Source organism: Chanodichthys erythropterus, chromosome 11 (assembly GCF_024489055.1).
Source record: "Chanodichthys erythropterus isolate Z2021 chromosome 11, ASM2448905v1, whole genome shotgun sequence".
NCBI classification, from domain to species: Eukaryota; Metazoa; Chordata; class Actinopteri; order Cypriniformes; family Xenocyprididae; genus Chanodichthys; species Chanodichthys erythropterus.
Window position 1 is genome coordinate 30,398,610 of NC_090231.1, and position 14,587 is coordinate 30,413,196.

The window sequence follows — 14,587 nt, forward strand, 5'->3', positions numbered from 1 at the left end:
ACTCCAGGATGATGACCTTTTTAAATGCCCTGATCTTTAATGGGGAGTGTTGTTCAACTCGTCTCGACAGAATCCCCCACAGGCGCTAAGAAATAAGTCTCCTGACAGTTCTCTCCAAAGTGGTTCTATTGTTGTCAGCATTAAGTCTGAGAATGATTCAGTGGGCTATAGAACACTTTTAATTGTCAAGAAATTTAAATGTTTTTGGTTCAACACTTACATGTTGATCAAAAATGGCCTTAAACGTACACCAGAAAATTTATTTTATTTAGTAACTTTCAGGAGGGTGTACTCATTTTTGCAACACAACATTTTATCACTTTGTTAAGAAAATCTTATTTTCCTGAATAACTCTGACATGCGTTTTTGGAAATTGGAACATTATATCTCTAAAGAACCCTAACAGGATCTAAATAAAGAATAATTGCTGAATTTGTTAAGTTTCAGAAGAGGTGTACTCATTTATGCTGTGCATATAAAAATATAAATATATATAAGTTGTTTATTTATTAACATCATAAGTGAAGCTTATAAGAACATATTAAAACCATAAAAAAATCCATATCATAAACACTTTAAAGACCAAGAATGCCTGGGAGGAACGGTGCTTTCGGTGAGATTTTTTCACGCTTTATTTAACGTGTCTGACCACTAGTGATTAGATCAACTGAGATGAATCCTAATACCAGGTGTAAACATGGCCTTTGTGTCAGTCATCTCCTCTCTCTTTTTCTGAAAGTATTTCTGTCTTGAGAGCTCACAGCTGACTTGACACTAAAGTAGGTCTTAGCGCAGAGAAAATTCACAGACTGTTTCACAAGGACAATAGGCCTAACTTGAAATTATTTGTGAATTTCTTATCGTTTGTAGCTTATGTAGGCCTATTAATTTCTTGATAAAAGCACCATTAAAATTAAACATTTCAAACTAAGATTTACCAAAACATTATAATGTAAACACACTTTATTCTGGGCATCCAATGTAGTTAATACAGCATCTGAGAGAACCTAGTCCTCTTTAGTCCTTCATTATAAGTTTATTCCTGCTGGAAGGTCATTAAAGTCACTCTGCTCTCACTACTAGTGCTGTCTGTAAGTCTGCTTGAAAGGGTAGGCCTACTCTTCAGCTACCAGATTTATTTTAGTTTTATTTGGCTCTGAGTCAAAATCACTGTCAGTGAAATTGGCCATTCAGATGGGAATCAATTCATAGGGCTGTGCTGCAAATTCCTAAAGGACATTAGGGTGCCATTATAAAGGATTTATTTATTTATTTTACTTTGAATTACTTGAGGAGACAAGCTGCTGGTGCAACAAGGCGGGTTGTAAAAGGGCATCAGATGAAAGAGTGATTGGAATCTAATAAGACATGTTTTTGTCACTTTTGTAAGAGTGTAACTGATGAACAAGACCGTTTTTTACTGTTCTTCTTTGTTTCGGAACCAGTCCGTTTTATCCCTTAAGTTCATATAAACGGCAATCGCGCTCGGATCCAAGACAAAACAATCGCTCCGAGATCGCCAGAACGAGGTGGTTTCTGCCCGACTGAAAACAAACTCTGGAGCGGTTCGGTTGAAGTGAGAAAGCAACCCAACGGACAAACGAACCATGCGGTATCATAATTTAAAATGTAAAATGTGTTATATAAAAAGCAACAGTCTGATTCTGTTAGCTTTCTGTTTGGCTCCTCTTAATCTTAAAATGTTGTGTAATTGCTCTTCTTCGTTCATTGCAAGAATAAAACAGATAAAGCCACAATAAGCCCGCGGAGCGAACTTGTATCCAACTTGAATGACGCAGAGGAACGTAAACAGGTGAACTCTGACCAATAAGAGGACAGATTTACTCACATGTGTGACTTGCATAAACACATTTTTGAAATGTTGCCTTTCGAGAGTGAACAGAACAGAGAAGAAAATGCAACATTGTAACAGATTAAGTCCCTGTTTCGGAACAAAGGAAACAATCTACAGGTCTGAAAACGCCAGACTATAGTCCGAAACATTATGTACTTCCTTTGAATCAGCCTCCAAGCCTCGAAAAATGAATTAGGTTCAGTAGGAAATAGAATTTAACTAATTGTTCCAATAAAAATGTTGAAAAAAAAAATATGATTGTATCTGTTATGACACACTTAATTTGCGTCAATGCTTTGAAGTGAATACGGTACAGTAAACACCACTGAGCAAACAACGCCATCTTGGGGCTGCTGGAAGTAGCCTAAGCAATGTTCAGGTGTTGACTTTAATAGAAGAACATTAGCGACATCTACGGTGCAGTAGTTTAAATTACATATTGATCTACCCTTGACAAGACTGCATTACATTTAGATTTACTATTATTAATATACAAGTATTATCATATTTATTTCTGTCTCTTCCTACGCAATATGGTGAATTCTGGTTGACTGGGACACTTTTTCCAAGTCATCTCAATGGCAAAACGTGTCCCAATCACCCTGAATTTATATTCATATATTAGGGGAGAGTGGGGCATAAACAAACACTTTCTGACTTTCTCAGTTTGTGTAAATCCACTTAGGGTTCAGAGAATTTCTTTTGTTCCACAGTAATTTCACACATCTGGTACAAATATTTGGCTTTAATTTGTTTCATTAATACAGTGTATACTTTTTTTTCTTTATTTCCCCCGAAAGAAGGGAAGTGGAATGTGACAACATGCCCCATAGGTGAGTCACATTGTAACATGTGTTGGGATACATTGTAAAATTACCATATGACAGCTTAACATGTTATCTGATTTAATGGGGGAAAAATATATACATGAAAAACTAAAATATTTTGTCAATAAAAACTTTTTTTTAGAAATTCAAATTTTAACAATTTTGTAGTTTGACAATGAACACTCTGCAGAACATAGCTATAGCCTAGGTCAAAACAATACAGGCAAACATATGAAGAAACATATTCAGCATTCAGAAAAACACAGAGATGAACAAAACACTCCCCTCTCTCCACTCAAAGAACAGGGGATAAATAGACGAGCCAGTACAAATGCTGTAAATGTAACACAGTGTTACAACGAACCCTATCTGCGCAAATGGAATTTAAATCTGTTTAGAGTCTTCTGCTAGTTAGTGAAGCATTAAAGAACTATTTACAACTGCTAAATAATAGATTGGAGATTAAAATAACATCCAATTTGTCTTATTTTAAATAAACATGGAAAATATATATATGAAAAATTAACTTAAGAAATGTATTTTTAAATTAACTTTTACTGAATTAATTATTACTATTATTTTAATTAATTACTTTACTTTTTTTAAACCATGTGTGTTACAACTTACCCCGCGTTAGGTTGTGCCTTGCAGTGAAGCTGCACCAGCAACTACACAGTCACCAGTGAAGCTGCACAAGTTTCAGCAGGTAATGTAAGTTATTATAAGCCCTGAAGCAGCATAACATGTTCAGCAGCACTTTCTTTAAAACTACTAGAACAAGAGGAGCAGCTACAACTAACAGTACTGTTGAAAAAGATGGGGGAGGGTGGAGGGGGAATCAACAGATGCAGATGAACCCAAATGACTTACCAAAGTCATTACCTGCAAAAATGTCTGAAACCTCTACTACTGGGACCTTATGGCTGACAATAGAAAAAACTGTAAAGGGTGTTGGCTGTAATTGTATTTTGTATTGAAAGTCAACCTGACCCTTTTGACTCTTTTCATGTAATTACATGCAAAGCTGCTAGTGCAAAAGAATGAGAATACGATATTGTAACTTGTTTAAACTGGTCCAGGAGGATTTTAGTTTTTCTTACAGTAGCTTTTGTACAAAACCAGTATCAATATTCAGCTTATATATATGAACAGAAACAAGTAGGGTTTGTTTTTCAACTAGTAGCTTCATAGCATAATTGTAATTTTTTTTTTTAAGTGCCCCTGTTATGGCATTTGAAAGGTTACTATTTTTGTTTTGGGAGTCCCCAAAAACAGGTTTACAAGCATGCAAGGTCAAAAAACAATTTCATTGTCTTATAATATGCATTTATTTTTACCTTATTTGCTCAATGACTCCCAAAATGATTCACTCAACGATTCATTTTTCCAAACCTCTCATTTGCGTGACGTTAATCTGCGGTGATTGGTCAGATGACTTCTTAATTATATATACGGTGCACTTGTAAAACCAACAATAAACGTCTAATCAATCAGCATTAGGAAGCGTATGACGGTCGTAGAGACAGAAGGAGCAAGAGGGAGATTTGAAAAAAAAAAATGCAGAAAGAGAAAGGATGAGACACAATACAAAAGAGCTCAAAAGAATATCACTGGAATGAAGGTATATGAGTGGGCAAGTGTTTTAGGACCTGCTTTAATATTAGAAAAGCTTTCCAGCACTGGAGAGAGCTTAGCGGGAAGGCCTGAAAACAGACGCGGAGGCTGCTTTGAACCCACTTTTCATGTGAGTAAAACTGGGTTTGAGTGTCATGATTGTCTGGGGCTGCTGTGCTGTTGGTGATTAACAACAAACTATTGTTTGTATTCCCACATAGAAGGCAATGTTCTCAGGACCTTGTGCAACATTCCATAAAAGTTCTCAAAAGGTGACGAAAATTCAGAACCTTTACAGAACATTCGGGACATTCCTAAAATGTCCTATTTTGGTAGTGAAATTTTCCTTATATGACTTTAGAGGGACGTTCCATTTTGGTTATTTTATGGTCAAAAAAGAATGTTACAAAGAGGACATTTGGGACATTAATAGAACGTTCCCACACGGTCCTCTGTTGGTCATTTAATAACGTTCCCGATATGAGTTTAGGGGGACATTCTATTTTGGTTCTGGGAACATTAGTAGACATTATTAGACAACGTCCTTACCAGTGGACGTTCTGAGAATGTCCTGGGAACGTAAAATTTCTAGCAGGGTAACCTGTCACCTACATTCCCAGAACTTTCAGAGATGGTCACGATGTGGATTTCTTTTAAGGTTTGGGGAATGTTATTTGGTGGACCTCCAGGGAACATTCAGGACGTTATGGGAATGTTTAGGAGACTATTACTATAGGATGTTCTTTTATCTTCCCAAATGTCCTCTTTGTAACGTTCTCACACGACCATAAAATAACCAAAATAGAACTCATATCGGGAACGTAATGACCAACAGAGGACCATGTGGCATCGTTCAGTTAATGTCCCAAATATCCTCATTGTAATGTTCTTATGTGACCATAAAATTAACCAAATTGGCATGTCCCCCTAAAATCATATAAGGAACCTTGAACTGCAGCACTTTCACTGCCAAAAGAGGATGTTTTATGTCCCAAATGTTCTGTAAAATTTCAGAATATTGTCACTTTTAGAGAACTTTTAGGCAAAGTTGCACAAGGTCACAAGAACGTCACCTTCTATATGGGTATTTTATAGAAAATAATAAAGTTTTGTTTTAGATGGGCTCTTGATTCTTGCTATTTTAACATTAGACTTTTTCAGGCAGCTTTAACTGTGTTTTCAAGACACATTTGTTATAGCAAAAAATGCAGACAGTTTTAAGCAGTGTCTTTTATACTCACACAGACATCATGAATCAGCGTATGATCCTCAACAATGGTGACAATAAACAAAAATCTTTTTTTTGTGACTTTAGTAGCTTGTTTTGTAATGTTCAGAGTTAATCTGTTTATCTGAAAATTTTGTCACCTCTGTTGAGGCTCATACGCAGAATCTTGATGTCTATGTGAGTCCACATGACCCTGTCTGAATAATTTCAGAGTATCTTCAATATTCAGAGATCAGTGAATAAAACCACTAAATGATATATACAATGATGTAATCATCAACAATGAGCAACCAACTCCATTTGATCTGATTTTTTTTTTCTCCCAATTTTTTTTTTGTAACAAATGCTTTAGAAACACACAGTTACAATTGGAGAAAAAATAAAGTTAAAATATCAAGGGTCAGGAGCCCAACAAAAGCAAGTGCTTACCTCCGTATTGGTGACATGTATACATTTTGATAAAACAACACCTCATTAAGAAGTTTTGAATGAAAGAAATAAAGTTAGAGATCTGTTAGTGTTTAATGTTCTGTTTCAGTAATCTGAGTTTTGTGAGGTTACCATTGTGCTAGAGAGTAAAGCCTGTGCTTCAGTCAGTGTCGATGATCCAGGAACACTGATGTAATGCTGCCTGTTGTTTTATTTAAAGACAGTAACTGTGTAGTTGCTGATGCAGTGATACAGCAGTTACATCAGCTCATGCGTGTGCTGTTGTCAGCTAATGACTTACTGCAAGAGATTTGCATTTTAAAGAAAAGGTTTCATAATGTCCATCCAGGAATTACCTATAAAGAACTTTTTTTGTAAGACATTTAAGAAAAAAATAGTTTTTGTTTGAACAGATGCTTTTGTTAGTCAATTTAGCTCTTATTTTCAATTCAATTTTTTGACAAGAGCAGCAGGGACATTCTGAGAACATTTCCAAATAAAGTATGGTTCCCTAAACGTTCAGAGAACGTCAATATTCCCTGAAGGTCCGCCAAATAACGTCCCCCAAACCTTAAAAGAACTCCAGATCGTGACCGTCTCTGAACGTACTGGGAACGTTACTTAACACCAGTGGGGATGTTCTGAGAATGTTCTGGGAATGTAAAATTTCTAGCGGGGTTACTGCCATTGATGATGGTCCCATCGGTAAAGGTTGTATCACTCCAGCCCAACGATGGTTTCCAGTAAGCAGGTGAAGGTTTCTGCGTGTTCAGTAGTTTAAAGTCATTTAATTCCAATTAAACTATTATCTGACTCATTTTATTATGACCTCGAATTTAGGTTAGAATGCCAATTGATTATTTAGCTACACATTTGATTATTCTATTTAACTCTATTGAAATTACACCCGTTCATCCGGATTCCTATGCTTTGAGTCTCGCACCGACTTACTATACGATCTCATACTCATAAATTCGTCGGTCTTGGTCATTATACAGAGGCGATGATTAATATTCTAGTGGCCGTACCGACTTTGCTCATTTTAGAATACATTATTTAGTCCCCATAGATCTTGTTGTGGAAATTTAAATTTTTCATGATTTTTACCTGTATTCTTGTGAAATATGATGCTTATGGAACATGGTATGATGTTGGCTTAAGTGTTAATGTTTAACATAGATGTTAGAAATAGAAAGAGCAAGATAGGGTATGGGGGCATGCAAGATGTATGTTAAAAACAAGTTACAGCCACTAAGAGAAGTTCCAAATATGGTAAAAGGACAGAGGCTTCGCCTTGGAGGTTAGAGATATAAAAGTGAGGGGAAGCTTTCATTCTTGGTCTTACACTCTGCAGCTACTTGTGTTTCTGTATGACCTGTCTGACCTTTCTTGCAAGAAATAAAACCTTTAAAGACAATTGGACATGTCTGTCTCTTATGCAGTAGAGTCAAGTTGATATTTTTTGCCACAACGATCTGAACACACTGAATTAAGGTAAGACTATATCTAACCAGAGGTCATGACCATAGAAATGAGCTGACCAACTTAACTTCCTCTAATGGTAATCATGCGTTTCCCACGTACAGTTATAATAATCCTGCAATAATCAGAGGTTGAGGCCCACCCTATTTAGATTGGTATAGCAACACTCTGTTGCTCTAAATGGAAAACCCATTATTACCTACACAGTCTAAGTATACTAATGGCAATGTGTTAGCCAAAGCTCTAAAATATCAGTTGGTGTGCCCCTCTGCTCCACCTAAGCTGTATTTTAGTCTGTTACTAACCTGAACATAGATTTATGGGGTTATTGACTTAATGTAATCTACTAGTTAATAATCTAATAATTTCAGAGTAAATCAGAATAAATTCAGCTGTAACAATTTATTAGTCAGGTATATGTATCATGCCAATTACATAATCAATTCAAAGATAATAAATACAATACATCAAATGCTCAGAAATAAAGAGTAAAAGATGAATACCTGACATCAGAAAGATACATAATGCTGAGTGTTTGAAAGACACAAAGCATTACGGGCCGACCTGGCTACAGAATCACGCCTTGAGCCCTTTGCAGCATTTCCTTAAATACCAGACCAAGACTGAATTACCCTCCAAAGTAAACATGAGTTAGCAATGGGAATTTGCATTAATCAAGGTCCCAGACTTGGATCGTTTACACCTTATAATGGACAGAAGGTAATTTATATTATAGACACTGGGAGAGGGCACATAAGCAAAGTAAGCAAATAAGCAAAGTATCTCTAAACTCTTAAAACCTTTATTACCTTTTGGTTTACTTCTGTTGGGATGGGACCATTGTACCAGTAACACTGAGAAATTTAAATGATACCAAACATGTATAGTGCTGTATAACTGTTCACATTAAACCATATTGATTTTTGGGTGAATTTCAGGTCATCTTTTTGTGTTTAGAGAAGAGATGGGGGAAGAGGGGGTGAAGGAAAGGAAATGTAGATTAAGACAATAGGGAGGTGTGATTGACTCAGTATGATTGCGTCTCAGATGGGGATGCTAATTTTGTAAGAGAGAGTTCAAATGTTAATTTCCTTTGTTTTCTCAGAGAGTTGCCCTCTCTTGGTCCAGACAGTCCTCATCAAACTCAGAGTTGGCCTGCTTCACATTGAAGAAATCATTCTCTATGTCATATCATCTAATTTTCGTCGTTAACGACATTTTTCACGGACGAAAACGAGACGATGACTAAATAAAAATGCATTTTGAATGACTAAAACTATGACTAAAATCTACTCTAATTTTCGTCAACGAATAAAAACGAGACGAAAATGAAAGAGAGGGACGATTTGGGAAGATATCCAGTCAGGACTGCTATCCAGTGTGCAATATATGCACATTCAAAGTGTAATGTGCTGATCTAACCGCGGCAAACGCGGCGCTGTTGCGCGCTCTACAGGCTCGCGCATATTTATGCCAAGAGATTGCTTATAAGCTAATGTTGATGAATTATGACAATGTTTACACAATGTTTATATGGTAGTTTGTTTTAGACGGTTGTAAGAATGCATATTTATCACCCTCATGAGCAGCCTGCTACAGTGCAGACATTTCAGAATAAGAGTTACGGTGTATTTCCGTATGGTTTATATATATATATATATATATATATATATATATATATATATATATATATATATATATATATATATTTTTTTTTTTTCCTGGTCATTACTACTCTATCGTCTGTCACAGGAAGGAAAGACTAAGAATATTATTTGACACATTATTCAATATATTTTAAAAGAAGGCTATAAGGGTTATTATAGTTACCTAAACCTAAAACCATAAAAGATCTTCATTACTTGAAAAACTTATTTTATTTCATCTAGTTTCTAAGCTTTAGCTTAACCTGAGGTATTAAAATAGCAAACAGAAATAAAAACTATTAAAAGCAAAAACTAAAAGAAACTAAAACTTTTAAATATTATGATGAAAGCAGAAAAACTAAAAATCAAATCTAATAAAAATTTTAACTATAGTATACCTCAATGATAAGTGTGTCAATCCCAAAAAATTTTGCTCTTTCATGTCTTTTTGCACTTGAACGGTCAAAAACTGTCCGCTGTGGCGAGCAAAGTACAGTTGGGTGAACATAAACAGTTTGGGGAATATCAGATGTACCCGATTGAATGTAAAGGTTTGTCTCGTTATTCTATGAAGAACTACCGATTGATTTTGCATTTCTATCAGAAATTAAGAATTATAGTGTTATTGTAGCAGTGCAAATATCTAAGCTATCTATTGCATCAAATTTCAAGGTTAAATCAGAAGATTTTTTTGTAAAAATGTTTCTGTAACAGCTGCCAAAAATAGTATATAGCTCCACTGTGGTTTTTAACAAATTTTCAAAAAAAAAAAAAAAAAAACTTTTCAAACAGTTTTTTGCTGTCAAAATTAACACTGCTAGGATATCCTTGGTTGTCTACTCACGACCCACAGTTTTCATGGAGGGAAAAGGAATTGGTCCGTTGGTCACCTCATTGTCACACTCACTGTCTGGAACTGTCCACCAAACTTACAGTCTACACTATCTGTGGTAACACTTTACAATAACAGTACATGAATAACCATGAACTAATACCTGAATTAATAGTTACTTCAACATGAACTCATGATTAGTTAAGATATGAACTAATGAAGAGTGATCCTTAACTACGACAGGAGTCATAGGGATTCATGCATGAAAACAGAAGCCTTAACTATGCGTTAATACATGTTTGATAATTAATGCATTAATTAACATTTAGGGTAAACTAAATCAAACAGTCTCTATAAGAAGGAATAATACATATTTGGACTTTGAAATAAATTTAAACAATTTATTATTTTCAGAATTTAAACTACTGACATCAGCAGCTTCATTATAAACATCACTGAAAGGCACAGGATTAGTTTGCCATTATTTTCACTTATCCTCCTTATCAAACATATAAAATACTAAATACACTATTTATCTTAAAAGGTCTTAATCTGTTTTGTGATATTCTTTCCTATCAAACTAAACTACTGTGACTTACATCAGTTCCTGAGGAATCGGTTCCCAAAAAAATAACCAAACAGGAAACATGAACTAAGGTAAGGGAGCGTTTGCTGGTATCAGATTCAGAAGATCACTCTCCATCCAGACGCAGGCCGTGATCATACTGTACCTCCATTCTCTGACTTTTTGAAAAGTCACACATCATCACTTAACTGGGCTGAATACTGTTAGTACATGTGTGTTTGATAGTAAGTTAATGATAATCATGAGCTGAATTTGGTAAGTAGTTAACAGTGAATTAATTATGATTGTGCCCCCTCAAGTAAAGTCATGACATAAGTATACATTAACAAACCATTAGTTGATGTTAGTATATGCTTAGCTAATAATGAGTTAATTATGATTGTGCCCCCTCAAGTAAAGCCATGACATAAGTATACATTAACCAACCATTAGTTGATGTTAGTATATGCTTAGTTACTAATTAGTTAATTATGATTGTGCCCCCTCAAGTAAAGTCATGACATGATGCACATATCACACATCATTAACTAATATATGAATAAATACTATAGAGTGCCATCCTTATTCCTTTACATCCTAAACAGTTTCTGTTTCTGTACAAAAAAACTAAAATAAAAAGTATTTGTATTTTATTTTTATTTATATAATTAAACATATATGGACTTGAAAGCAAGCCATAAACATACCTGTAAAGACACACATAAGGCACATTTACATGTAAAATAGCACGCGACCACAAGCTAATGCTAATCAAAGCATATACATTTAAATGACAAAAATACAAATACAATTAATAACTGCACATAACCTCCTGAAAATCCCAATAAAACATACATGTAAATATGTCTTTAATTATTAATTCGGCTTACCAAAGCAGTCAACATTTATTAGTTTAAAATGCCAGCAACACAACAAACGCGGCAAGAGAACACCTAACGTGCGCCACTAATGAGTGTCCCGCCAGAAACAAACCCTACATACTTTAGTTCCGGGAATAAACTATGACTATATATCTATGACTAAATATAAATGAACTGTAAAAATCAGAAAACAGTTTAGATCAAATTAAATTTATTAGTGGTAGTTAGTCTATTTTCCACATTTGATTAGACAGATCTATGTAATTAATGGCTAAATAATCATGTGCCATTGCAATTATTTGTCACAAAGCTGCAGATGGCAGATTATGATATTACAGTGTAAATTATGACAGTATTAAATCACGTTTAATTCGAATTCAGAGTACTTCTTGTTTACTCTTATGGAGGCTGATTTATTTAGTTTACCCCTAAATGTTAATTAATGCATTAATTATCAAACATGTATTAATGCGTAGTTAAGGCTGCTGTTTTCATGCATGAATCCTTATGACTCCTGTCGTAGTTAAGGATCATTTTTCATTAGTTCATGATTAGTTCATATCTTATCTAATCATGAGTTCATGTGGAAGTAACTATTAATTTAGGCATTAGTTCATGGTTATTAATGTACTGTTATTGTAAAGTGTTACCCTATCTGTCTAGCCAAGAACCCCTTTTCATTGCCAAATAAAGTCCCCAATGAGTATACTGACTTAGTCAAGGTATTTAGTAAAGACAAGGCCACCAGCTGCCACTTCATGGCCCCTGGGACTGTACCATCGACTTTTTTCCTAACACTTCTCCACCTTAGAGCCGTGTTTACCCACTGTCCATTCCTGAAACCAAGGCGATGGAAGAATACATTGAAGAAGACCATCCGTCTCTTCTGCTACATCTAGGTTCTTATTTGTTGACAGAAAAGATGACATCTTAAGATCTCTTCTTCTATGGAGCAATTATGGGAGGCCTGGCACTACAAGTATCTGGTTATGCCATGTGGGCTGGCCAATGCACCTTCAAAAAAAACAAGAGTTCTATTTTTGTCAAATGTAAAGGCCCTTTCACACCAAAATGAAATGAACAAGCCTCAGGCTGAAGGACACGCCTGTACTGCAGAGGGTGCAGGTCAAACAAACTTTGCTGTCATTCTGGATTGCAGAAGAAGATGCAGGAGAAGTTCAACACTCTTCAACAATAAAAACAAAACAAACAAGCAAAAAAGAAACAAATGTGATGTTTACATAAAGTCACTTTTACTTATTGGTATGGTTGAACTGGATAATCAAAAGTCAGCAGCAAAGACATTTTATGAGATTAAATAAGTAGGCATATATTTGTGTAATTTAACATTTAATTATTGCAAGTTTGCATTTCACTGTTTTTATATATTTTGAGGAATACTGAACCTGTTTCTGTGCAAGTGAGTTGAGTAAATGCCTGCTCACATTTAGTCTAAAACTACAATAATTATCATGTTTACACAGTGTACACAATGCCTCTGCACCTCACTCATGATTTCTCTCAACATGGTACCAGGAGAGGTGTCTGTCAATAAATTGAAAATTACTTGAAAAAGCTAATCTGACTATGTATCTCGGGTTACTTGTAATACCTTACCTCCAACACTGTTCATGTCAATCACCATCTTTGTCTCTCCCTAAAAGGAATGAAACACTGAGTTCTGACCATGTCTACACTGGGCACAACAGTTGTTGTATTGTGTTGTGCCGCACCGCAACAGCTTGAGGCTGTCGACACTGGATGCGACAAAGTGTCTGTTGCAAAACCATTTGATCTTCATGTCAGAAGTAGCTGGAGCACTTGAAATATACTATATTTCTGCATCAGATGCTTTACATTGCACTTGGAGATGTAAGACTTGAATGCAGCTGCTCGTCCATGGAAACCATTCCATGAAGCTCTATAAGTTCTTGAGCTAATCTGAAGGCCACACGAAGTTTGGAGGTCTGTAGCTATTGACTGTGCAGAAAGTTGACGACTTCTGCGCACTGTGTGCCTCAGCATGCGCTGACCCCGCTCTGTGATTTTACGTGGCCTACCACTTAATGGCTGAGTTGATGTTGTTCCCAATTGCTTCCACTTTGTTATGATACCACTAACAGTTGACCGTGGAATATTTAGTAGTGAGGAAATTTCACGAATGGACTTATTGCACAGGTGGCAACCTATCACAGTACCACGCTTGAATTCACTGAGCTCCTGAGAGCGACCCATTCTTTCACAAATGTTTGTAGAAGCAGTTTGCATGCCTAGGTGCTTGATTTTATACACCTGTGGCCATGGAAGTGATTGGAACACCTGAATTCAATGATTTGGAGGGGTATCCCAATACTTTTGACACTATAGTGTATGTCTTAAATAGAATGGAACATGAGTTTACTATCGGGAATGTCGCACCTAGTGTAGACAGCATCACTGAATATGATGAGTTCTATCTGCTTTTGTCATGTTGTCTTAGTGAAAACGTATGTTTACTTCTTGAGTCACTGAGAAACAGTGACAACTGTAACGAAGCGGGACTCAGGCGGAGATCCATTTGCAAGCTTTTATTCAATGTGAGCATAGTCGTACAGGCTGGGTCGATCAGGGGCAAACAGGAACAGCAAGGAACAGGCAGAGTCGTAATCAGAGTACAGGCAGTAGATCGAGGACAGGCGGATATCATTCACAGAACAGTATACAAGGCAAGGGTCAGGACAGGCAGCAATGGGTCAATACACAGGAACAGGTAAGATCAAACACAGGCAGACTGGATACAAGGTACGCTCAGAATTGTCACTAGGAATCAAGACTTCGCGGTGAGGTGGTGTGTGTATGAGTCCTTTATAGTCCAGGTAATGCATATCAGCTGGGTGTGGTGATTAGTGTGGAGTGTGCATGGCTGTATGTGGCAACAGGTGATTGGTGGAGTGAGTGCATGTGATTGACAGGGGGGATGATGGGAAATGTAGTCCGGGGACTGACAGGATTGTAACAGGAACAGATGGTGATCATGACAACAACAGAGATTCTCCCTGAAGGAACGTTTTCTCTTTCAGACTGAGACAGGTGGAAGCAAACACAAGTGGTCAACAGCTTTCAGAATTATGTGAGACATATACAATACCCATGTAAAACCTTTTGTAAAAAGTGTGTATATGTTTGAAGTTCATGTGTACCTTATGTTATGAGAAGAAAATTTCCCCACAAAGATTGCAATATCCAAAA